Source organism: Rhinolophus ferrumequinum, chromosome 7 (assembly GCF_004115265.2).
Source record: "Rhinolophus ferrumequinum isolate MPI-CBG mRhiFer1 chromosome 7, mRhiFer1_v1.p, whole genome shotgun sequence".
NCBI lineage: Eukaryota > Metazoa > Chordata > Mammalia > Chiroptera > Rhinolophidae > Rhinolophus > Rhinolophus ferrumequinum.
This window is the reverse complement of record NC_046290.1, coordinates 84,413,010-84,440,666: the sequence shown is the minus strand read 5'-3', so window position 1 is coordinate 84,440,666 and position 27,657 is coordinate 84,413,010. Positions and strand designations below refer to the sequence as shown.

The 27,657-nt window shown below is 40.2% G+C and overlaps 1 protein-coding gene and 1 pseudogene across 4 annotated transcripts in view; both read right to left on the bottom strand.

The window, feature by feature from the left end:
• SNX24 (sorting nexin 24) overlaps nt 1-27,657 on the bottom strand; it is a 139,875-nt gene that overhangs the window by 81,659 nt on the left and 30,559 nt on the right. The gene's annotated exons all lie outside the window — the stretch shown is intronic.
• Nucleotides 25,697-26,893, bottom strand: LOC117025072 (probable tubulin polyglutamylase TTLL1; annotated as a pseudogene).

The following is a 27,657-nucleotide window of genomic DNA, read 5'->3' as shown; positions in this document are numbered from 1 at the left end:
ACATCTTACTATGTTACTAGGTATCTCATGTATAACATCTTACTATGTTACTAGGTATCTCATGTATAACATCTTACTATGTTATTATGTATTTCACGCATAACACCTTACAACGTTACTAACATCTTACTATGTTACTCATGTATAACAACTATATATCGCTTTGTCACAGATACCTCTCTCCAAGTTCACTCTAATGTAGACACTGTGCCATATACACATATTCTGTGCCACGTGTTACACACCAAGCAGAGCAAACAAATGTCAACTAGTTCACAACTAACCACACATGCTTACCTTACCATTCAAAAATCAGTGTCTTCAGGATTAGATTCTGTTCAGTTAGTTGTCTCACACTTCTTTCTCTCTTACCAAACAGCAAATTCAGTTCCCAAGGCAGACAAACCTGCCCCCTTCACTATTCTCATACCTTGTGTGCAAGTTCTGGCTGTGAAATCAGAGGGCTCTATCTAATGTAATCTAGGCCAGACAGTGTTTCTCAAAAAGAATGGTCCACACACCCTCTGCTCACTTCTCATACCTTAGCCCACTGGCATGTTCTTCTTTTCCAAAATACTAACCCCTCTCTCTCTCTTCCTTGGCCTACACGGAAACACAATAGAGCCTGTGTGTGACTATTTACCTGAGTTCTCTAGTTTCTAGACATATCCTCTTGCCTTAGAGGGACACATAGCATCTCAATGTCAGAAGAGAAAGGGTGGATGTGGCCCACTGTGCACTATTAAAAGGATCCAGCTAGGTGATCCATATAATGTAACATGGAAAATCAGGCCCACATGTTTCTACAGTTGTTATAACCTTGTGCCTCCATCATGAAAAGGATTCCTTGGGCCCTGGTACATGTGACTTGTGTAGCCAGAGTCTGGGCCAAGAGGACAGCTGGTGCATCTCTTGGCTATTGTGCAAAACCCCCTCATCCCTCTGACAGCTAAAGAGGCATCAGTTTTATGTTTTAGTGGACCTCATTATACCTCAGTTTTAATTATTCTCCTCATATCTAAACAACCTTGAGCTAATCTACTGTTGGGATCTCTTTAATATGCTTCCCAAAATAAAACAGAAACTAAAAGACTAATTTTTCTGTCCATGAAGTCAAAACACTACACAGAACACCACAGAAGCAAGTCAAATGAAGCCCTCCCGCAGTTGCAACCCCCAATGAATTTTGTACTTTTTAAAATTCAAAGATATTCCCACTTCATTAACAGAATTGTTCATTCTTTACTTGTTTGTTAGTACCACAGAGAAATTCCAGGCTTTAAAAGATTCAAATGACTTGTATCCAAATCAGACCTGGACTCTCTCCTCTCAACATGCCGATTTACATGAAATCTCTTCGAGTTTCTCTGCTTCCATAAAACGCGGATGCCACTGGCCATCAGGCCCAGGTTTGCCTCTTTGCACAAACAGTCCAAAACAGTTTTCTTGATCTGGTTCAACTTGAAGTGTTGTCAATATATGGATTGTCTTGCTTTCTAATTCAGTGAAAAATCTAGTTTTCCATTAGTCTCTGCCTTTCTATTTTTCGATACAGCTTTACTAAATGTAATTATTAAAGGCAGATTCAAGAAAGCAATTACTGAGCTACTGGTTTGTATCTCTGAAGTCTTAATAAGCGGCAAAAAGTTGTAATTGCACTAAGAGTATCATATAATTTTTCTACGGATTAGACGTATACACCCTTGAATTCGTATATGTGGAGATACATTTAAAAGAGTATATCAAGCATCCTCTCTTAAAACACATTTTAACCCTCTTTGAAAATTGATTCAAAGGTAGTGCTCTCTGTTGTAAAAAGTCAGAAACAGCATTTCAGAAAGACTACACTCTGCTTTCTCCCGGATTCTGTGACTTTGGTAAACCACTTAACTTCCTTGAATCTCCTTTTCTCTTCCACCTGTAAATATGTGAGAATGTTAAATTAGATGGCCATCAAGTACACTTTCAACTCTAAAAGTCTATGAAATCTTTATTGAATCCCTAATCTCTCCTAGGCTCAGTCCTCCACACAGGACAGAAAGAGTAAGAGAGTATACAAATTGTAACCCACAGCTTCCAAGGCTTTAAATGTACTAAAGAAGAAAAATACAATTGATGTACACAACATAATGATACAATGAACATAAACATATAAAAACATTATCACAATGATATAAACCAAATTATCTTGCCAAAATGTCCTCAGATTCCTTAGCTGTACACATAAACGGGGGGTGCGTCCTCTTTGGTAGTCACCTAAGTGACAGGTTTTGGCTTTCTACTCGTATCTATAGGCAACAGTGGAGCGAGCATTCCTTTTGTGGTCACTTAACCCTGGTGTTGGGCAAACAACAAATTCTGTGAATGGAGCCGCTGTCCCCAAACCAACATGCTTCTGAAGGATTTACGAGTCATGTAGCAATCACGTAACGTCAGTATTCATCTCAGTGTTGTAATATAATTTAATACCTCAGGAGGGGCACAAAAAACAGGTTACTCTCATTATTTTATAGATGAGAAGACTGAGGGTCAGAAAAGGAAATGACTTTTCAAAAGCCTCTCATCTAATCAGCGAGCTCTGTGCTCTGTGATCTGATCACAGGCAGACTTTCTGAAAATTAATTGTGAATAAAGCCATAGGAATTTTTGTCCCTGTGACTTTCTCACTCTCCAGAAAAATCTTCAGGGCCCTTAATGCTGTCCCGTGGTTTGTCAGCGTCTCTCAAAACAGTACCAACTGTTCACCTTGAACACTCTAAAGCTATAGCAACCCCTTCTAGTACATAGGAATTTAGTAGATATGTGAAGAACTTGACTTCTGAATTTCTAGATTCTGCGCTGATAGATTTTGGAAAGTGTCCTTACGCCGAGGCCTGAAAATTTACAATAAGCATCATCACTACCACTATTACCTAAAGGTCCGTCTGCAAACTTAAAACCACGCTGCGGTGGTTTCTTCAAATCTTGCTTCATGAAAGTCTGACAACGAAATTTCAATCCCAGAGGAACAAATTAAAAAAAAAAAAAAGAAAAGAAAAAAACAGAAACAAGCATGCAAGCAAACAACATGCTATGCTTCTAATTCCATAATGAAGTTGAAAACCTGCATACTAAGTCCGTACTGAGTCACCCTTCATTCGAAAGGTGTATTGTGCTCAGTCTGGATGCCACATTTTAAGCAGGTCATTGTCACATAAGATGAGTCTTTTCCATGGACAAGCCACAGAAGCCACCAAAGATCTTTCCCTAGGGCATCTGAGGAGCAAGGAGAGACGTTTTCCCCAGGGAAGGAGACTCTTAAGTATTTGCAGAGCCAATGAGTAAAGGGATCACAGTGAAGTTTTATCGATCTCAGCAACAACATTAAGGCCAGCTAGTAAGTTTTCCGTCCGGTCCAGAGCTGAGAAAAAGGATCACAGCTTAGAGTTCACCATGTAAGAGTAAGGAGCCCACATCCCAAATCGTCTACCAGATAATGCCGAACTGACAGGTTCCAGGCAGCTTCTGTGAGGAAGGATTACTATTCATCCAGTTTCTGGTCAGAGATTGCATTTTGGGAAAACAGACCACATGCCCTTGTTAAGTAAACAGCTTCCTTCTTTACAGTGAGTCAATAGGGCAGGGGTGTCAGTAAGCCAATAGAAACAGCTAACATAGAATTTGACATGCAAAACATTAAAGATAAAAGCCTCAGGTCTACTATTCAAAGATAAAGCATTTTACAAGGAAAACACCAAGATAGAGCCTTTGGAATAAAAGCTTTTCAAATACAATAGCACGAATAATTATAAACACAAAATCTGAAATAGTCACTTTAAAGAATTAAGAAAAGTGGGTAAACATTCAACTTCTAGCTTTAAAACACCACGAGAGCATCGCAGCCCCCTGGTGAAGACCCTTATGAGGAGCAGAGAGAATGCACCAGAAGGAATCCACTCCACAGAAGAGCTGGAAACAAAAAGCAGAGATCCAGGTCTCCCTGGAAACAAAGTCAGGAGAACATTTTCCTCATGCGATCAGAATGAACAAGTCACATGCGTGGACACAGACCACTAATGAAACGAAAACCAGACACGGTGGAAGGCGCTGTGGGTTTTGTCTTAACTCTGATTATTAAGTAGCCATGCTATGTGGGATAAATCATTTACTCTCACTTCTGGCTCTCGTTACTTCATTCAGTAAAAAAATGTATTGATCACTTCTATGTGTAAACATGTGCTAGATGCTGGGACTACAGTGAACTAAGAGCAGCACAATGAAGTTTTATAAACACTCCGAGGGAAAGGACGGACTATAGAGTCAGCAGAAAGCAGGACAGCCTAGTCAGGGCTAAACTGCAGAGAAAAGTGGTGATGAAACTGAGGCCTAATGCCTAAGGGAAAGCCGAGGGTGGAGAGAACCAGGGGCAAGGGAGAAGGTTCGTTTAACAAAAGCAGCAGATTTACTTGAGGAATGAGACTGTGAGACTGGAGCTCAGGGAGAGGAAGGATCCAGAAGAGCCACTTAGGCAGGCAGGGGCCGGGCCATGCTGGGCCTCTTATGTCACACTAAGGACTGACTGCCTTGACCAAATGAGCAGTAAGAAGCCAGGAGCTGACCGGATCAGATGTGCGGAAAAATCTTTCTGAATGCAAAATAATGGATTCCAAAGAGCTCAGAGTGGAGAAGACCGAATAGGAAGTTGAAAGTCTTCTCCAAAATTCCATTCTGTATCAACTGAAAAATGAACTCAGTCATATAACACAGAAGGCTGGGCCTTTCGAAGTTTAAAAAGAAAGTGGATAATTGGCATTTAAAAAAACGAACTTACCAGGACCTTTTAAGACCTCTCCTATCAAAGGCTATTCTCCTTTCTTCTTCCATGCAAGACCAACAGAAGGCTGCTCTGCTGGTTACCACAACAGAGAAAAACCACTACAAATCTAGGGTAGGAAGTGGGCTAGTGGTCCTCCTTCTCACCCACAGTATGTGGGGCCCCCTGTTGGGCAAAGCAGGTAGTGCAACGCAGCCATCTGCGGAGGTTCCCACTGGAAACAAATCAAGGAGTGGGATGAGGGAGTGGGGGCAAGGGAGGGGAAAGGAGGGTGAGGTAGGTGGGGGGGGGGGCAAAAACTATAAAGGCTGGCCTAAGGAGAAAGGCAGAAGGCATCCACAGGGCTCCATCCGTGCTGGACCAAGGATGAAGTCAGCTGCCCGCTTGGGTCAAATGGAAACGAGAACAAAGTACCGAATACAGGAAGACCAGAATCACCACTGAGGTAATACCATTGAGGGAATAGAATTTTGAAAGAGAAGCAGAACTATTTGAGTTGTCCTATGGAGGATACTGCGGGGAAGAACTCTACGGTCTCGATTAACTCTCCAGACTGATCCCTGATGACAGGGATCCATGACCTACAAACTCCAGGGTAGTAGTAGTAACTGGAATGAAGCGATGTATTCTCTTTATAACTGGGATTACATGGTACAACGATCAACTTGGGTTTCAGTCAAAACAGGGAATGATTAGGCTGGGGACGTGCTTCCGAAGTATAAGAAGGAAGTACAAACCAAGGTCTTGGTACCTCCCCCAGCACATGACTCAGAGAAAGTGAGAAGCAGATGTTGGTGCAGAAGTATCATACAGCCTGTTCCTGCATTCTGGGACATGCTGAGGACAGAGACGGCACTTGAAGCCAGGCTTAGGAAAAGGGGAACAGACTGAGAATAGCCGAAGCGCAGTTTTCCCTGTATCCATTAGCAGCATTCTCTCTCACCCCCACCTCAATCTGATGAAAGGGAGAGAGGGGCAGGAACTACCCACTGTCTCCATCCTCCATAAAGCCAGCCCCCGCCCCCACCTAAATTCTTCTTCTCTGTGTCTCACTCGCTCATCAAAGCCTGCCTTCCCTCGGGCTGGGCCTCGGAGGAGCAGTGGGGGATGGCCTTAGTTTTTGACTCCCTCTCCGTATTCTCATAAACTGAAATAAAGAGGACAAGAACTTTGAAAGTAAAAGTAAAGGCAAAAGTAGAGATGGGGGTTCCTGCACCGAGGAGCAGCCTGGGCTGCCGCCAGGGGATTGGCCCAGGAGAGCAGAGGTCTCAAGACACCCAGACACACGGCAAAGTGTCTCCCATCCTCGACGCCGCAGTGTTTGGATTCAAGTCCCAACTTTCCACGGGATTTCTCGTCCATTAAGTTCTCTTTCTCAAAGTAAACTTGCTCTCTGGTGATTTTCTTACCTCCCTCATCTCCTCCTGTTACAGCTGCTACTCCTAAGAGTAAAGTGACGGTCATTATTTATAGAACAAAACTGTCATCTTTCTGCCTGGACCCTACAAGCTCTCAGTCTACCCCGGCCTCGGTGCTGTACCCCTCCTCAGTGAAAAGCACGCACTAGAAAGAATTATTCCACTCGGTAGTTTGCGAAAGAAAACCACATCAGTGTACTTCGATCTGCCTATCAAAATAAGTCATTCCTTTAACAAACCATTTATTAAACACTCTCGTGGGCTAGGCTCTGAGCTGGTACAGTGGGCAGCAAAAGAGGACATGGTCTCTCTCCCATGGAACTTCGGGAAGAGATGGAGATTAACCAACTGTACGAACACTGACAAGTGCGAGAACTTGTTGCAACCATGTTCCTAACCTTTTTGGATCTCAGAGGGATTGTTCATTAAGAATTTGTACCAACTGCACAAACAGTTAACCGAGTTTACTATTGGAAGTGCTGAAAGGCTGCATGAAAAAGTTAGATGACCTGAACTTTTCGCCAACAATTCATGGCTCTTGCATCACGACAATGCATCAGCTCACATCACTCACTGTCTGTGAGGGAGTTTTTAGCCGTAAACAAATAACTGTATTGGAACACCCTCCCTACTCACCTGATCTGTCCCCCAATGATTTTTTTCTTTATCTGAAGATAAAGGAAATATTGAAAGGAAGACAGTTTCATGACATTCAGGACAATCAAGGGTAATATAACGACAGCTCTGATGGCCATTCCAGAAAAAGAGTTCCAAAATTGCTTTGAAGGGTGGATTAGGCGCTGGTGTCAGTGCAAAGCTCCCCAAGGGGAGTACTTCAAAGGTGACTGTAGCGATATTCAGCCAATGAGGTGTGTAGCACTTTTTCTAGGATGAGTTCGCTAACTTACTGTCCGACCTCGTATGCACGTGATTATGACTGAAATAGGAATGGGAAGGAAATGCAGATGGTGCAGGTGTCCCTGATGGGGGAACTTGGCTCTGTCTGGGCACTGATGGACACCCCACAGATTTAACACTGCGCTCTACTCTTGCTGACACAGAAAAGCTACGGCAACTGTCCTCATAGTATATACACGTCCACACTGTTTACAGCTCCCTCCACTATGCTATTCAGACCCTGGACTTACCTTTGGAGATCAAAACTTTGGGTTGAAATTCCAACTTTACCACTTACTGCCTGTGTGTCCTACGGAGAGTTACTGAAACTCAGTGGGTGTCAGGTTTTTTCACCTGTTAAATAGAGATAGTAATACTTTCTTTGTTGAGGATTTAAATAAGTTAGTATTTATAAAGCATATAGTCTAGTGCCCAGCATATAGGGAGCATCAACAAATAAGAGGTATTATTACTTTCATGACCTAAGTGTCCCTGAATGCTAACCATGTATTAAGATCATTTAAAAGAGTATCTAACGCCCCTCATTCTAATATATCTGAATGTCTTTTTCTAGCTTTGGGAATGAAGAGTCCAAGGGCTCTTAGAATATGTGTCCTTCATTAATATGGTAACTACTCTATTTCTTTTTGAGTATTAAAACAATTCATTTGTGAAATAAATGTCTTTTTATAATGCAGCATTTTGAATAGGTAAAGCATCCATATGATTAAAAAAAAAAAGGTATGAAAAGATAACAGTGAGGTCTCCCTCGAAACCCGAAACACTCTGACCAGGTCACACTCTGTGGTCCCTCTTTGGGAATTCATTGTTATCAGATCCTTTTGGCCTTGCTCTGTGCACATTTGAAAAATCAGTCCTACGCCCTTCCTTTCTACACAAAAGGCAGCACATTACACGCTGATCTACCTCTTGGTTTTTCGCTTAGCAATGGACCCTGGCAATCTTCCCATATGAGGACATAAAGACTGTCCTTTTTCTCCTTTTATTGCTACACAGAATTCTACTGCATGGAAACTGTTATTATAAATGTCTTCTTGGCAACATTTCTTTCTAGACTGACACAAACTTTCCTAATTATAGTTTTGGCAGTGGGTGATGGAGAAAATGGGTAGAAATAATCCTATTTTCATTTGCCTTAATTGTTCTTAGTCAAAAACTAACAGCAACTAATGATTTTTGGTATATTTTACATAAACAATCTACACAACTATGCCACAGTTTACAATACTAATTTTTCCTTAATATTACTTTTAAGACATCTGTTCTGTATTTTATACCTACCCGGATCATTTTCCCTCATGTTTATACGGGAAAAGTGCCGCTGCTACAGTATCCAATCAGTTACCCCGAGGAGATGTCAGCTGTCAACCATGTCTCTCGCGGCGATTTCCCTCTCCTTTCTCTCTTCCCACTCTGGGTGAGCTGTCAAGTTTCTAGTTTCTGACGTGCATTTACATCACTCAATGACATCTGACAGCAGTGAAAGGCCACAGAAAACTGCTTATTGATCAGAGCAAAACTAGTTGACGGAACAGATGAGGTTGTATCACAGAAATGCAGCCACATTCAGGTGATGACATTTTGCTCCCCGTACACAAGAGCTTAATGGAATACAACTTCATTATATCATGCCACTGTGCTTACAGCGCCAAACCCTACGTCTGTTTTGTCTATGTGGTGATGAGGACAATCCATTCGTGATGGCATCAACGTATCACTAACCTGATTCGTTCATGAACCCTTGCAAACTACTTGTGAGTCTGTCCTGACAAATACACCAAGAGACACTGAAATCTCAATCTTACTAAAATCTAATTGTTCTGTCCTTTAGAAAAGAAAAAAAAAATTACCACTTAGCGAGCCGTTATTGCTCAGTTTAAAACTTGTATACCACTACGTGAAGAAGTTGAAATGGGCATTTTTTTAGATTCCTGTGACATGGTCAGGAAAATAGACAAACAAAAAATGATAAATTGAGATACACTCAAAATTTACTTATAAATGGGAGAATTTAGTTACTTCTAAGAAAGAAAATACCACATTAAGTCCCCATGCATATAAATTGCTCCCTTTAGTTGTAAAGACAACAATTTTAACCTCTTCCCATTTCCGTTGCTATTGAAGATAGAGGACTATAAAGTGATATATCGGTACCTGTCTTATACAGGGATCAAGAAGCCAGATAGACTCCTAATATTTTGCCACAAATAAGAAAAGGAAAAGGCAGCAAATGGGACAAAATGACAAGCCTCTCTGACTCTTAGAGGGGAAAATGCGAAAACGCTCAGGGTTGCCTGGCAGTTAGTTTTCTCTGTAATTCCTCTCTTGAGGCAGGAGTGTTCTCCCAAATTATACACTCCCAGAGCACTTCACAAGCTGGCCACCTCTGCAGCCTATCTGGACTTAATATTTTTTTAAATAGCCCTTTTTTACTCCAATAAAAGTTAAAGAAACTTAAGGTGAATATGAAACGAAATACCCATGTTAAAATTACGTTTCTTGTTGAAGGTTCTGAGCCTGAAGGCTGGCTGTTCTCTTTTCCACAGAAAGAGAGATCAGCAAAGTAAAGCCAAGTTAAAAGTTTTGTTGAATTTTCTAGGGGAGTAGGGGAAATAGCATAGGATTAAAGATAAGTGAAGGGAATAACTTTCTCCCTAGTGGATCAGTATTATCTAAGTAGAGGAACCTCTGAAATCATCTCCTGTAGCACCTATGGATGATTATCCAAACACAGGGAATGCAGACATACTACACTGACTGGGCAGCAGGTGGCGCTGGCGGCAGCGTTCAAATCCTGTCCCTCCCACCTACTATGTGACACCCCCCCCATCAAGTTATTTAACCTCTGCACACCCCACTTACTTCTCATCTATAAAAGGAAATACTAAGAGCATATAAACCTTAAGGAATTGCTCTGAGGAGTAAATGAGATTATGCATGGAAAGGGCTTCTCGCATAGTATCCGACGCGAAGAAAATGGTTAATAAATGTTGTCATTATTCATTTCTTCCCAACTCTTTAGGTAGAGCTTCAGTTTAAAAAAATTAAAAGGATACAAACAGGAGAAACTCAAGGCAGAGGGTGCATGGAGAAAAGAAAACAATGGAGAGGAAGGGAAAGAAAAAAAAGCATAGATAAACAAGGAAAACACGGAGACAGAGCGAGAGGGTTTTCAGACCCACTTAGTAGCCTCCTGAACGCCGATGCCAAAGCTTTCCTTCCCCACCTCACCCAGGTCCTGCTTCTTTCTTTCAGGCGAAGATCACTGCTCTCCTTTGGGCTCCAGTAACATTGCTCAAGCGTGTTTACCTGCTTTACGAGCCTCAGACCCGAGGCTCCCTGAACACGGAGGCCCGATCGCCCCTCAGAGGGTCCCCAAGGCCCAGCGAGCACAGGCAGGAGTCAGCTCAGCGACCGCACGCCCATCCAAGGCCTTGCCAGCACTGGCCAGGCCTCACAGGCGAGGGCGTGGAGGTCTGAACAAGGGCTTGTCTAGCGTGGCTGCTGACTTTTTTCTTATAGCACCACTAGCATAATGAGAAAAAGTAACAGAAAAGCAGAAAGGTGTTAAGTGTGTTTACTTCAAACATGTTAGATTTTCCAAGAAGTGCTAGGTTTTGCCACTTCACAAATCACACCATGTAAAATGCTTCAGCTTCATTTTTTTCTTTTTGTTTTCTTTTTTTTTCGTGTTTTAAGATCACTAGGATAAACTCTTTTTCAATCACCATACTGAAATGTACACCTTAGGGCACTTGTAAACTCAGGGTTCCTAAACCACGGGCCACGTGTGGTTTTGCAAATACCTTTTGGTTCACACATGTTGCGTCCCACGCCTAAATGGAAACAAAAAGTCGTCTCCAATCAGACCCACACTACTGTCCTCACAATGAATAAGTCACACGGCGACTGTTAACTGTAATCTTGTGAGGTGAACAACGGCAGACAAAACATTGGGCAGCGTGATGGAACCCAGAGGAAGCCAGGTGTGTGGTGACAGGGGGACAGAGTGGCCATGCACGCCACTGCCATCCCCTCCCCAGACAGCCCAGGTGTACCACTGTTATCCCGGCACACTGATCAATGCCACCACCTTGCACTTTCACATTCAGTTTGAATAAGTTCTGTGCTCACCCTAAGAATGCAGAGAACCCCACCCCCAGCCCCGTGCCGGTTCTGTGATTTAGAGCTCTTTCATATACCTGACATGTTTGTGGTTCATTGTGTTACATGTACTTGTTTTTATATACATATCTCCTGACTCTTAGCTGCTATTCCATCTCCAGTGCCAAATGGAGACCTCATCACATAGTAGGTGCTTCGTTGTAGTTGAATGGTTACTCCCGAGGCATTCACAACTCAAAGGACTAGAATACAACTGAGGGGGACGAAGTTTAAGAAGGAAGGCAGTAAATGATCAGGTAAAATTCATCAAACCTTGACTTCTTAAGTAATATCCCTGAATCTGAAAACCGTAATTACAAACATAGTTTTATACATGGGAGTGATGGCTGAGTTGGAAAAGTGAGAAGGATGTTATACTAGTGCCCAGGAAACGCAGGCAGCTCTCCAAACAAGCATTCCCATGGGCAAGCTGGGATGCTTTATTACACATGGATACAGAGAACCAGGAGTACCTGTGTTTCCCAACCTCCTGATGAGCAGCTGAGACAGGTCGCCTCTCCTCAACACAGGGAAGCTCTAGAGTCACAGGCTGCTTCTCATGCGTGGTGGGACCTCTTACATGTACTGGGAGAAGGAACCATCTGTCAGGAACCAGCCCTCCCACACTCGTACCTCCCACTCTCCCACCTCCCTCCACTCTCCACCCACTGACGACAACTTCAGGGTGAAATCAGGATCCGTGCCTAACGACGAAAAAGCAACCCTTGAAATCAAATATGCCTACTTCAGTCTTGTTTCACATCTACACAGCCAGAGTATGTGTGGGTTATAAAGACACATATGTTCTAGCAACTCTTCCACTGAGGACATTAAGGACTTAGAAAACTTTTCTGAACTGAAACGTCTATGTTCTTACAGATTCACTGAGGATGACTCTTGGGAGCCAACACCCGCACCAGGACCCTAGCAGCCGACAGTGATGTGAGTGGGAAAATGCCCAACGGCCACTCCAAGCATGCCTGGGGTCCAGGCTGTCTTCTTCCACGTGGGCACACGACCCAAAGCAGTGGCATTGTTTTCCAGTTAAGCTCCATGGCGTTTAAGCCAAAGGCAGAAGAGAAACTAATCTTGGCTTTACTATCTATGAGAAACATTCAAGTTTCTTCCCTGTGTTCCGTTGGTCATAGAACTCATTATAAACAGCATGTTGAACATGATTAAACACATGAAGCCAAATTCTCTGATGACTATGTAAATTACCAATAACTTCTGAGTCTATAAAACATGGACAAAAGCTGTAAACTATAAGGAAGTGTTTTTTAAAACCTAGAGCAGTAAGTTTAGATTTTGTAAAAATGGCACTTGGGCATTTAACGACCTTAAAATAATTTTAAATATTGTAATTTTTTTTTTTTTAAAGACTAGGCCTTCTATTGGGTGATTGCTTTACTTCAACAACTGGTAATTCTCAAGCTTTCCTTGCTATGTTAAACGAACCCACATAACCCAAGCATTCATAAGGGCTGCAGAAAACAAACATAAGGTCTCCTATCTCTACTGTGTCATTTAACTCTAGGACCAAATAGACACAACATTCATAAATTTGTTTTTAGTTTTAATATGCATCATACGCATATTTATACATCTCTTAATGGAGCTATTGGAAAAGATTGTATACCTAGGAAAGGAAGAGAACCAGAACATATCTGTGTAGTAAATAGGGTATTTTAATTAGAAACAGTAGTCCACTACATGGAACATCATCATAAATGTAGCAGAGCCGGAAGTTATCAAAAGTATAAAAAATGCAGAAACAGACTCTTTCGTCTCAGATTCACAGAGTGATGCTTTAAATTTCAGCTGCATGGGGCAGATACACTACAGTAAACCAAAATTTAAGGATATTAAGAAACAAACCTCAACATTAAATCCATGGCCAAAAGCTTCCCAGGTTTTAAAACTCCATTCAACATGGCCTTTCTTTCATCCAACAAAGACGAACTGCACACTGTGTAGGTAGGTGCCCAGTGTACAGTACAGAACTGCATGAACTATAATCTGCAGGTCGGAGATCACAGACCAGGGAGCGAACGGATCTGTTCGCTGATCGCTATGACACGGTACCTAAGTAGGCATAAAAGACATAAGCGGGCATTCTGTACATCATGTACAGTGCACTGAAGGCGCAGAGGAGAGCACGACCAGCTCTATCTGGGACAATGATTCCCAGAGAAGCGAATTTCTGAGCTGGGTACTGAGTTCCCTCTTTAGAGGCCAGAGAGGTTAAGGACCCCAAGGTGAGGAACAGGAAGTACAGAGATCCAGAACTGATAGGATTTATCTACGCAACATTAACAAACTGGTATGAGTGGAAACTAGGCTAAGTCGTAGGGAAAAGGAGACAAAGGGGGGGTGTGGCTGAGAGGATGTGAGAGGCAGACGGACAGGCCTGGGGAGGGGCTTTCCTTAACCATCCCTACAAGGCTGACCTGCGGACTATAGTCAACCAAGAGACAGCAGAAATATTCAGAAAGGCAAATTCAAAAGAGGTGTGGAGGGACATAACAAGGAAAAGCCTCCTCTACGGAAGGGTGAGGTGGCACTGCCACCAGAGTACACAGGAAAGTGGAGGAGACTGAGGGCAGGGGGCAGAGACAACAGGTATTTCTGGTAAATAGGTGAATGCCCAGATGAGGGAGAGACAGTGATGAGCCTTATGTTTTATGTTAGGAATCGGGGTAAATGGGTAGACTCAAAGATACAGAGGACAGAAGAATATCATTTGTTTTGGAAGCAAGAAGAAAGAATAGAGATAATGAAATCACTTTTGGGCATCTGAAATAGAGGGACCTACAGGATATCCAAACACAGCGACCCAATAGGAAGCAACACAGGACAGAGGGATTCTGAATGAGCCACCACGGCGGACGGGCCTGGCAGCAGGCACCATCAACTGGGCACAGAGGCCAAGGTCAGAGAGAATGGGAACAAGTGTGCAAGACACTGCCAGGGAGAGGATGGAGAGTCAGAGCCTAGAAGATAAATCTGTGATGTCCAATGAGCAATTACAGGAGACAAAGTCAAGAGTCAGAGGCCAGGCAAACTTTGCATTGTATGGGACAAGACAGTAAGGAGAGACAAAGCCCAGAACTTGGGCAGTAATGGTTCTGGGATGCCCACATAGCTACTGCATGCCAGCCGCTCTGGACCAGGCTGATTTTGTCTGAACTCCAAGACAACTTCTTATCTCTTTATTTTGTTCCAAACTATAGGCTAGTTTTCACTGTTGTAACTGAATCTCTTAAATGGCCTAAAAATTCCTACAGGAAAAAATATATTTATATTTCTTCTACATTCTGTTTGCATCACCCACATACAAGGCATAAAACAGGAACATAATAAACACTTGCTAGGTGTAAAGAAAACAAGTTATTATTCAAGAAATCCAAACCTTGGGTACCATGGAATAGTTCTTTATACTAGCAATATTTTGTCCTTTAAAAATATCTAGGTCATTTTCCCTCTAAAAAAGGAGCCATACTTATATTAGCAAAGGAATAAAATTATGGCTCCTGGTCCTTTGACAGATCAGATTTTATCTTTCGCCAGTTACGCTTTCTAATACCACTGGATACCCATTTCCGTATGGCCACACAGAACTGAAATTTAAACACACTTTCTAATGCATAGACTAAACTTCCATGACTTCATGATAGCTAAAGAAGTTCACTCAAGCTACTGCTCTATAGCCAGAACCAACCCTCCCCTTGGAACTTTTGTTGCCAGAACCCTCCCAACAGCGAGGGATTTACTACTCTAACTCCAAAGACACTGCGACTCCCAGCCAGGGGGAGGCTGAAGAGTACAGCAGTGGGAAAGACTGGGCTCCTTCAGGTGAGGCACAATCTCATACTGGAGACTGGTAGCAGGTGGTGAAAGTTAACCCAACAGAAAGGACAAAAAGCAAAGCTTTCAAACCACGGGCAACAGCATGGAAAAAAAAAGCAGCTCTCAAAAATGGCCAGGAGACCGCCACCAATAACGTAAGCCTCTAGCCGTTGTCCCACACCCACCAAGAATGGGGAACACTTACAAGTTCTCTGACTCCAGTTCTTGGACTCTGATTTGGGAACTGCCTACCAACCACATTTGGGTGGCCTGCTTCATAACAAGGAGCCCTGTCCTGTACACCAGTGGTTCTCAATCCTGGCTGCACATTCGTGTCTCGCACAACAGTTTAAAAATATCAATGTCCAGGCCTCCAACCAGATCCACTGGATCAGAGTCTCTGGAAGGAAACATTAAAAATAGATACATCTACCCACCGTCAAGCTTTCACAGATGTTTACATTTTTTCCATATTGACTTTGATCTCACTTTTTCTTTTAAGAAAATATTATTGATTCAGCTAAACCCATATTTAACCTTCACGACAATACTTGTCTTCATCTTTCTAGGCCAGGGAACTAAAAATTTCTGGGAACTAGGAGCTCCGCCCATAATCACACCTGGGACTGCTGGTGGACTGGCCAGAGCTCCATCCCTCTGATGCCAGGCACGTGGCCCACCGCACTGGAACACTGGCTGCAGGGTCTAGATTAATTATTAATTGACAAACGTATAACTGGAAAGGGATTTTGAGTAAGCCCCAATGAATTTTAACTGCATATGTATTATGTCCTGCAGCTAACGTCCCCCTTACCATCAGATAAACTACCTCCATTTTGATTTCTGTAAATCAGGGAAAATAAGGTCAAAGACAGTTTAACTCTGACTGTGGGTGTGCCCCTATGCTCTAAAGTCTCACACTTCGGTCACCGTGACGCTTCTCTAATCTTTACGCAGGAAAGTAAGATCAACTTCCTACTGAATGAAGAAAATCCCACAAATATTTCAGACAACAGAACGCAATCTTCACACATAAACATACACAGAGCTTTCCAGAACATTTGTACAGCCTTGAATTATATTACTAAACTGATGGAAACATTCTAAGATACTGTTAATCTTAATATCAAAGCCTTGTAAAGGAATACGTGAGTATCTTGGTACTCCCCCCAAAAGCAAGAGAAGATAAAAAGTCGAATACTTTCATTTTTTTGAGTACTGAGCAGAAGAATGAACCCACAGAAAAAGTCTCATATATTTAAACAATCAACGTCCAGCAATATTATTGGAAACATCATCAGTGAACAGTTTCTTCTGTTACAGTAACATTTAGAAATCTGAAGAGTAGCCTAGTAAAACTACACTGAATCTAAAAATACTTGTTAAAAAAATCTTCAGGTGGCAAACGTGTATGTGCTTGAGCACACAGATTTATTCAATGCATCTGAAGAGATTTTTAAAACTACTCATATTGTCAGAATTTAATATTTGGAGTGAAGAAGTCCTATCCCTCCCTGCAAAAAAGTTTCTAGCAACAAAGTCCTATGACGGGAGAGTGATATACACAAGTGCAAAATGAGCTACTCTTTCAATGTCATATGTTGGGCTCTATATCATCTTCTGATTCTTATGACTTCACCTCAAACAGAGAGTTTTGCATGTATTTAAGAGCTCAGATAAAGTAATGAGACAGTAGGATGGGGAAAAGAAAAAATGCTGTCATGTTTTCTTAAAATAGTCTAAGAAGAGATATTTCTAAATTTAAAAAAAAAGGAAGAGGTAAAAATATTCTTGCTTACTGTTGGGAGCTCTCTGTTTGAAAAACTTGTGGTGATGCTTAATTTTGGAAATGTGCACTTAATGATGTCTTTGATTTCCATTTAATGTACACAGTGACACCTACTGGCATACCGATGAGACAAAGACAAGATAGGAACATTCAAACATGTGCAGAGACCTCTGACGTACCTATGTTCATGCGTCGCACATGAAATGACAGTTAAGTACAATATTCTATAATGCTATATTGATCGAATATTAGAAATAAGCTAGAGGAAAGGCCAAATCCCCTTTTCTCAATTTCAAGTTACTGAGCACCGTGTGATTGAAACACACAGGATTTTGAAGGCTTTACTTAAGCGTTCATTTCACATTTTCCAAACACCGTAAGCATTTATTTTTGGTGGTTGGAATCAAACCTCAGACCTCACTAAAGTCAATATGTTTGGTTGAGGGCAGTCACATAATGTGATAATTTTTAAAAATCATATAAACCAAGAAAATAGTAGTTGGGAGGAGTTAGCTGCTTTATAAACAAGCTGTGGTCCATTATAAATAAGCTGTGTCTTCTTATAAATAAGCTGTGGTCTATCACAGAAACAAGGCAAGACTTGCAAGGCTTTTCTTTTTCTGACTGTATACATGCTATTGTTGAATTTGGCCATGGGGATAGAAATAAATTCTAGATGAAGCAGGTGGAAAAAATATGGGTAAGTGAGTAGAGCATCAATCAGAAATCTGGTCAAATATAGGTGATCTAACCTTGAAATAGAAATGGAAGGGTTTGGGACAGGACAGGAGGTTTCTGAGATGATAGGAATGGTGGTTGCCATGGAGGCCACCAAGATACGAGAGCAGACCCAGCCTTAGCCAGCAGCAACCAAACCGGCCTCAGTCAGCATGTTATGAATATGTGCGTGGTAAGTTCCGTCTGCGAAGTCAACTTGTTGACAGAATGCAATTATCTTAAAAAGAGGATATGCGTTCTCACATGCCAAACAGAATTGACTAGGAGGGGTATACTGTGCGCTAAGGTTTCCAAGGCTGAGCCAACAGAAAAGAGTGTGGGGATCAACTGGCAATGTCTGCCACGGGTATGGAGGAGGGGAATTAAAAGATCAGCAGCCTCATTACCCTAAGATTAAAAAACAAACAAACAACTCTGCTTCATAACCTCACCTATTTCTATCCTGCTGCATTTTCTCCTTGTGTATTTGGTCTTTCCCTTCCTTTTGGAGTGAGATTTATTTTGAAAACAGCCCTTTTGGTTCTAAAAGGAGAAGGGGAGATTTTCTTTGGCTAGCTGGAGAGGCATGGTGAGGGTGGCAGGGACAATTGCTGGGGCACACTGACGTGGAAAGGGAGTAACTGCTGGTACCATGTTTCCCCAAAAATAAGACTTAGCTGGACAATCTAATGCGTCTTTTGGAGCAAACGTTAATATAAGAACTGGTACATATATTATTGTATATATATATATAATATATTATATTATATATATTATATTAATTATATTATATTATATTATATATTATTATATTAGTTAGACCGATCTTCTATTATATAAGACCCGGTCTTATTTTACTATAAAACCTTATAGTAAAGAGGCTCTTATATTAATTTTTGCTCCAAAAGATGCATTACAGCTGATTGGCTAGGTTTTATTTTTGAGAAAACACGGTAGTTATGGAACACAGTTTGCAGAAGTCTCCCTTGACAGGGGTGACAGGTGATACCCCACCTAAGGGCCTTTAACACAAAGAACACAACCCAGGTAGCGCTCTGTGTCAAGTCACCAAGACCCAAAGGGTGGGATATGAGATGGTGTGAATTATCACAGGGGGCTGACTCCTAACTGTGAACAGCAATATACGCTCCAGTAGAAAGTACTTGACACTTAAGCCTGGCTGTAATATATTCCATTAGAGATGACATCATGTTTTGCCTAAAATTAACAAAAAGGGGATAAGTTAATCATGAAAAGTGAATGGCTAAACCTACTCCCTAAGTTTTTCTCCTCTATACTTTTATAACTTTTCTATTACAATATTATTAAAACTTTTTAAAGTAATTTGTATATATAATAACACATCAAATGTACAGACAAGTCATTATAAGCTAAAGCATTAGCTCCTGCTCCAACCCAGAAGCAACCCCTTCTAAATGTTTCTACTTTTAGATCTTCTAGTAGTTATCTCCAGAACTGGATTAATATGCATATTCTTTTACTTCTGAATTTGTCAACTTTAAAAACTATCTAATGACCCCCCACATGAAGATGAGAATTTAGCTCATTATATACTCCCCACTCTACTTACCCTTTCCCAATACGTGACACTTATTCCATTTTAGTTCTACTGGTTATTTTTCTAACTTTAAATAACTCTCGGAAGATCCTAATTACTTCTAAACTTCTCCGTAAACATTTGTCACCTCCTTCTACCATCCATCAGTTACTCTTTTATTTTTATACTGCCAAAAATTCCTAACACTTACATTGTTTTGATACCTCCATCTAGTTTTCACTCATTGTTCATGAATTGATTCTAAAAGCTGAAAAATAAACAGGATTTCTATTATTTTGAAATGTTATCTATGGAAAGCAAAGTAGCATGCTAGAGTTCCTCACAACTACCTGAACCATTAAAAATTTAAGTACCATAAAGCAAGATAGTAATATGAAAATAATTATGAGAAAGCAATTAGGGGGAAAACATTAATACGTGATGAAATAAAAGATCACCTTTCATACACAATTATTAAAAAACTGTATAATCTCTAAGCTTTTCATAGGGCTGGTGTTTTGTTGCTTAATTAAAATAAAATGTAAGCTATCTTTGAAACAAGTTAATAAGGTTTACAAAACTGTCATTCAGATAAATGGAGCACATGTATTTATTTGAAACTTTCTCTGAAAATGAGTATCTAGAGGATTTGGGCAGTTGACTACTGCAGAATGAATGTCAAGGTGAGACTACACAATGGAGCTGGTACAGGGACAGGACAAACCTACACGATGAGGAAGGAGAACTCAGAAGACAGAGGCCAAATACAGTTCAAAGTCAGCTAGAAAACTGGAACCAAGGATTCCATCTGCTCAATTTCTAAATTCCCTTTGTATAGTCCAGGTGTAACTGCAAACCAAAACCAAAACAGTAATCATCACATAGGATAACACACTGCACACAATCTGCAACGAATTCCAACATATACAGAACAGGCTTCTACGTCTACATCAAATATTCTGTAATACCATGCAAGGAATGCATGGAACTAAAAGGAATTTTGATGTACTATGCATCAAACCTGTGACTCTAAACATAGCATTGCAAAATCAAACAAATTCTCTGCCAAAACAATGTATCTAGTCCCCCAAAACCATAAATGGAGTGCAATCATATTTGTTATTATTAGGCAGGAATGAAAATTAGATAAAGTTAAAAAAGACTTTAACAAGCAGACTTATTATTTTTGCTCAATAGTACCAGTAAGAGAAAAATTTCCCCTAACTATAGTTTACCTTTCAAAAGTACTGTAAAACTAAAATGATTTCATGAAACCTAGCACTTGTAGCTCAATAAATTATTACACGTTAATTTTTCAAAGAGTATTGACCTTAAAAGTTTTCTTTTTATTTTCACTTGGAAGCTAGACTCTAAGATAATATGTATTCCTATATAGTTATCTCATCCTGCTTCTATAAGAATGTGCAGTCAGATAGTCAGAATTACTGAGAACATCTAGATTAAAACTACTAGGTAGGTAGTGGGCCACTTCTCTTCCTAGCCCACTTCTGAAAACTTCCCTCCATTAGACTCTAAGCACTCCAAGGGCAGAAAATACACCTTATTCTTCACTAGATCACCAAGCAGTACTAAAACAACGCCTTGTCCATAGCAATCGCTCATAAAAAAATTGCTGTGAAAGCATTGTTTGTAAGCACAAAATACTGAAAACAACCCAAATGTCCATCCATAGGAGACTAGTTGAATAAACTATGGTACAACCACACAGTAAAGTACCATGTAACGACTACAAATGAGGAGGATTCTTATGAACTCACAGGGAGTGTTTTCTAGGGTATACTGACTGAAAAAGATAATCAAGGAAGAAAGATTATATATAGTATACTACTTGTTATGAAAGGAAAAACAAGAAATGGACATATAATAAGAGATGGAGATCTCTTATTATATATGTCTCTATACATATACCTATTAGGGATGAGAGACAGAAAGAGAGAGAGAGAGAGAGAGAGAGAGAGAGAGAGAGAGAGAGAGAGAGAGAGAGAGCGCAAAAGAGAAACACAAGAAATATAAACCAGAACCTAATAAAAATAGTTATCCATAGATATGTACACGGGATACAAGGGGAGCAAGACTTTTCCAAGAATACCTTTTTATAGGGCTTTGAACCAAATAAATTGTTCTATATATTCATAAATTTATATTAACTAAAAATATAGAAAAAAACACCCACAAATTGAAAATAAAGAAAAGAATCTAACTGTGTGTTAAATTCCTCACATAACAACACAGAGTAAATAATTCATTCAAGTAACTTTTGAAACACAGTGCTCAGACCGCACAAACATAATAGGACATATTTTAAGACAAAAAGGATTGCATAAAAGTCATCAATTTTTAGTAGGTTCACTGTTAGAATAATTTTGGTCTTGAAATACATGGTATGTAGTCATAATGTAAAATATGTATATACTCATACTTCTAAATATATATACTATATATGTATGTCCACATGTATATATAATAACTATGTTATATATAACTACCATGTTCCCCGAAAATAAGACGTGGCCAGACCATCAGCTCTAATGCGTCTATTGGAGCAAAAATTAATATAAGACTGGGTCTAATATAATATAATATAATACGAGGTCTTATATTAATTTTTGCTCCAAAAGATGCATTAGAGCTGACGGTCTGGCTAGGTCTTATTTTCAGGGAAACACCGTATGTTTATATATAAAAACTACTATATATATGTGTGTATATATATATATGTATATATATATATGGTATATAAAATGACATATATAGACATTTGTCTATATTTCTTAGTTATATCTACTGAAAGGTCTAGTAGCAATGATAAACCATAATATGCCTAGCATCCAGATCTTGGTTTCCAGATACCATTCACCAACAAAAGGAAGCAGAGATCCTTGGGAAGTCTAGAATTGGTAAAGTCAAAGGTGACTCTGCAAATCTTTTTGGTCAGAAAGCAAGAAACAGTGATCAAAGACAAATGGGACACGTCAAAAGGACACAGGAGCCAACTTAAAGGAGTTCCATGGGACAAATTTGGGACAATTTGGTCATTAAAAAGAAAAAATGACAACATTAAAAAAACTTTCAATTAAAAAAAAAAATCCATGAGTCTGTAGAGATATGAGGAGGAAGCAGGAAGGGAGAAGCTCTTCTTTATAGGAAAATGCCAGTTAAAAAATGTGGAAGAAATGATAGAATTAGCAAGTCACCATTTTGCAACTATCAAAGTAATAGTTACTCAGGCAAAGATCATTAGTCTAGATAACCACTGGGTCAAAGGAGTAATGTGCTGTAATTTAGGGGTGAAAGTAACTGCAGCTTACTTTCAAAGGGTTCATCCAAGAAAAATAAAGAGTGTGTAGTGTGTGTGTGGGGGCCGGGAGGGGAGGGGGTGTATGTAGAGCAAGAAACACAGAGAGAGAAAATATAAAGCAAAGTGGCCAAATGTTAACAAGTGGTGAATCTGAGTGAATATAAATACTCCCTGTACTATGCTTTCAATATTCCTGTAGGTTTAAATGTTTTTCAAAATTAATCGTTGGGGTAGGGAAGCAAAAACAAGTAAGTCTGCTGCAAGGACTACCCCATACCCCATTGTTTGTGCGTCCTCACTATGCTATGCCTTTGACCTCACAACACTCATATTCTCATACTTAAAATTCCTCTGTCACTGACAGAAGCACCGACAGAAGTCACCAGTTTCCAATGTACACACATACTTTGTTCTTACGTTTGCTCACAAGTCAATATCTAATACTCACAACATAGTTCTTTACAGAAACATTAATTTTCCTGGCCAGCCCCCAAAATCTATTTGAAGAATAATATAGCTGAACATAACAACAAGAGTTTGAAAAAAATCAGTGCATACATAAACTATTAATAAAACTTGACCATCTAGTAATATTCTCCAGAACAATGACAGGCTTTTGGGGGGGAGGATGTATTACTGCTGGGAATATCAACAACTGTGGGAGGAGACAAGTGAAACTTGGAGATAATAATGCAAAACTCATACTTTTAAAAACATGAATTGTATTTTATTAAAAAATATAAATTATCACTGTAAAAAAAATGCAAGCAAAACAAAGTTAAAATTCCTGCATTTTCCCCTACCCTAAAACAGTATCTTCCCTAGAGGTAATTATAATTATCAAGTTGGTGTGTACGTCCCTACAATAAAACAGATTTGGTACTTTTTCCCACAAATGGTCTATTATACATAGCATTTGGTAACTTGCCTTTTTACTTTTTTACTCACTTTTCTACACCATGCCTTAGAGAGTTCTTAAAGTCACCCACCAACCAGTATTTTTAACAATAAAATATGATAATATGAGAATAAATAAAATAAGCATTTTAAAGTTAACATCCTTGAAAAAATTTCAACCAGAAAAATAAATATCTTTACATAGAAAGTGTTGGGAAAGTTTCACAAGGTCAAGAATAATTGAAGTGTAAATCCACAATATGAAAAATAATTTGCAGAATAATACTTATGCTTTGATTCCACTTTTGTTTGGAAGGGCATATACCAAAATATTACCCCTGAGAAGTGAGAAAAAGGGAAGAGGCTTTTAGTTTTTATTTCATACACATCATTATTATTTTTATTTTGTTTTATAATTCTTGCAGATAGCAATTGAGGATAAAATTTTAACTAACAATGTTTCTTAATAAAGCTACACATCCAAGGCAGCAGAAGGTAACTGATGCAGTCAAGCAACCGAGTATTGGACAAAAATCCTGTTGGCTGCATCTGGATCTACAATATTCCCAATATATTAGAACATTTGAGGGCTTACTCTTGATCACTCTTCTGAGCACTGATTCACTGAATCATCAAAACAATAGTTTAAGATAGATACTACCATTATCCTCATTTGAAAGATGAGAACCTGAGGCACAGAAATGTGAAATAATATGCCCCAGATAACACACAAGTGATCAACAGTACCAGAATTTGAACTCAGGCTGTCAGGCTCCAGACAACTGGAGCTATACTATGTCTCTGTCCTATACTGTGGCTCTCACTAAGTGATAGTAGCCTGGACTAAACTGGAGATAAGTAATGTGGGGCAGGGCAGAGTGGATCGGAGGCCACCAAACCACTAGACATGATGGTACAATCGGTGGAGGGAGGGTGGACTCTCTCTCAAAGTAAATCTGCAAACTAAAACTCTAAGACACATGAGAACAATCAACAAAAAAATGTTTGGGGGCAAAATGCAAATAATAGAACAATCTGAAAATTTAAAGAGCACTTAATCTACTCAAAGGGATAAAGGAAGAAATAACACGCACTACAAAGATAAAAAATTGTAAAACCAAAGCAGATTAAGTAGAACATACATAGACATTAAAAAGAACCAAATATAAATCTTATCTATGAAAAACACAGTCAGTGAAATTAATAACTCAGTGCTTCCGTTAAACAGATTAGACAAAGCTGAAGAGAGAATTAGTAAGTGGAAGAGAAATCTTGGGAAATTACCCAGAACACAGCCAGACAGATCAGGATGTAAAAGTGTGAAAGAGTACTGAATGGACTTGGAGGATAGAGATGGAAAGCCTCTGCATATATCTAAAAGTAGTTCCAAGTTCTGACAATTTTCCAGAGTTCAGTAAAGACATTAGCCTCAGACTAAAAAAAGCACAAAGTGATAAAAAGGATAAATGAAAATTAATTCTCTCCTGGACATACTGTACTGAAAATGCTGAACAGTAAAGAGAGGGAGAAAAGTTTTAAAAGCTATTAGAGAGAAAATCAGATCACTTACAGAAAAACGACCATTAGGCTTACTGCAGACTTCTTATCAGCAACAACAGATGCCGGAAGATGGTGTAGTAATATATTCAAAGTATTGATAAAATATGACTGTTAACTCAGACTTGTGAATGGAGCTAAAGTGTTAAACAAGCGTATGTTCAAAATTAAGATTTTTTAAATTAACTAATTAGATTTCACTGATGTTTACCCCCCAGAGATTCTTGCTTAAAATTGAATAAACTATACTTCAGCAAATAAAATGTAAACTCAGACTGAAACATTGGGATTCAGGAAAAAATAGTGAGTATAGATATTGATAAAATATTTGTTAAATAATTTTGTTTAAAAAATTGAACAAAAATTCTAGATCCTGGGGGAATTATAACAGAAAACAATGATGGGTCTCTCAGAGTCCACCTTGCTCAAGCCTGCTTTATTCCCATGGCCTTCAGGCTAATTAATAGCTTCTGCTTCGTCTTTCGTATAGACATGCTAGTCATTAGAGGAATTCTCTTTTAGGCTTAAGGAGATAAGGGAAGTATGTATTCTTTATGAAAGAATTGCAGGAAACTCATCACAACATCATTAATAAATGAAATAGTCTGCCCACATATGGCAAATCCACATATACCCAGAAAATCCACGTTGGGCCTTGGCACCCCTCAGTCCGAGACACACGAGGATGACAACACAGTCACAGGCAAACGTACACAATTTCGTAATTGCGCAGAACTTCTTTGGGGGCGACTTGTTCCATTGACAGGCTGGTATTTCACCATTAGGGACTGTAATATTGAGGGTGTCGTTAATCAGGTTATACTGAAGGATTCGATCCCTGGTGGAGCTGAAGGTGAGTGACGGGAATGCATTAACCCCCATGAGTCAGGGCTGCAGCGTATCGTCTAGGATGATGATGTAGGCGCAGCACTCAAAGCAGTGCTTGTCATTGCCCATCCCTGCACCCCAGCCTTCAGCGACTGCACTACGATCCAGTGGGTCTCCTCGAACCAATTGCGGGTCACCTCCTTGCCTCGGGTGCTCTCCAGGGAGAGCCGCAGGTCGTTCACAGTCCACTTCCCCCATGGATTGGCTGCAGTGTTCCACAGGTTTCTGAATGGCGACGTTGGTGAGAGGAACAAGCATGTTGTCCAGCCCGCTGGTGCTGGGGGTTTCTGGTGCTGTGCAGAAGCGGCGGAACACAAGCTTATATACGCATATGTGACAGCGCAGTGGGCTGTACAGAAGCACCAGGACCTAGGAGCACAGGTCGAACTTCCTCCCGCCGTTTAGTGAGGGGCTGTTAATACACAGAAATATCACGCAGGCTTCCTTAGTGGATTAAGACTTGCTGTCCCGGGACCACTTTTTGATTTGTGAGCACTTGTTGATTAGAAAGATGCCCCTGCCCTGGGCTTTGCCACAACGTTTCAGGATCCACGTGCTAGAGGAGTTTTGCCTGAACTTCTCCACCAACAGGTTGTAGTCGGCAGGCAGCATGTAGGTGAACAGAACAAAGTCCAGATAAAGGTATTTTCCATTCTCATCTTTTTCTGCCAGAGGACTCCCTTCTTTCTTCAGCTCTTTCCTGGATCTTAATATTCTTCACCATCATTCCAGGTCAATTTGTAGTGGTTCGGAAAACGGCTGACTATTTGAGTGTCTGAGAGCTGACGGCCAGTTGCGACACTAAAGCCATTTTGGACGGTTGGCACGCTCATCCAGGAAAAACGCCAATCCTCATTTTCTGTCACTTGGACCCATCCTCTCTTTTCACAGTTATTTATCAGCACTGACTTCTCAGTATCAGTGACCCATTCCACTTTTCCTGCCATAATCCAGAGGTATGTATGGAGCCAATGGCAACGTCCAATTTCTCTTCAGTGTCACTGGCTCTTGCCACGGGTTCTTACTCGATGTCAGATGGTTTTCCTGCCACTCTCTCCAGCGGGCGCAGAGCACCCAGGAGCGCAGGCAGCTCAGGGCAGCCCCGCACCACACCGGGTCGCTGCCTCCAGCCCCACCCCGGCCAACCCTGTATTTTCTTAAGATGGATTTGAGGATTAGGTTTCCCATCTGTTCAGCTGGCGCCTCTTGAACAATTGATCAATAAACCTTTCCTTACTCAAAAAAAGGAAGGAAGGAAGGAAAAAAGAAATCCTAGATCCCTCTCACTCCCCGTAAAAAGGAAAATGATGGTGGGAGAGCTAAGGTTCTTGCCTTGCTCAGGCAATAGGAAAAAGTAATGAATAATTTTAAATATTAGAAATATATTTAGCAAAGAATAAATGTTAAATTTTAGTATTAAAAATTCTAAAATTTATAACTTCCAGAACAGCTGGAGAAGTACATACAAAGGAGAGAGAAAGAAAGCCAGCCATCTAACAGACCACAGGAAAGGAGAGAAAGAGGCAGGAATGAAGCCTGATCAACAGAAAACACAAATTAAGATGATGGAAATCTATTATTAATCAAAATAAACGGACAACTTATTAAAACTCACGTTAACTTTCTTCTACAAAGTATTGCATATGTATTCGCAAATTAATTACTAAACGTTAATACTTCCCTAATGTCAATAATCAATTAAATATCTTTAATCTACTACTGTAAATCGAGTATAAGCTATCACCATGTAGCTGTAGTGTCTCCTTGGTC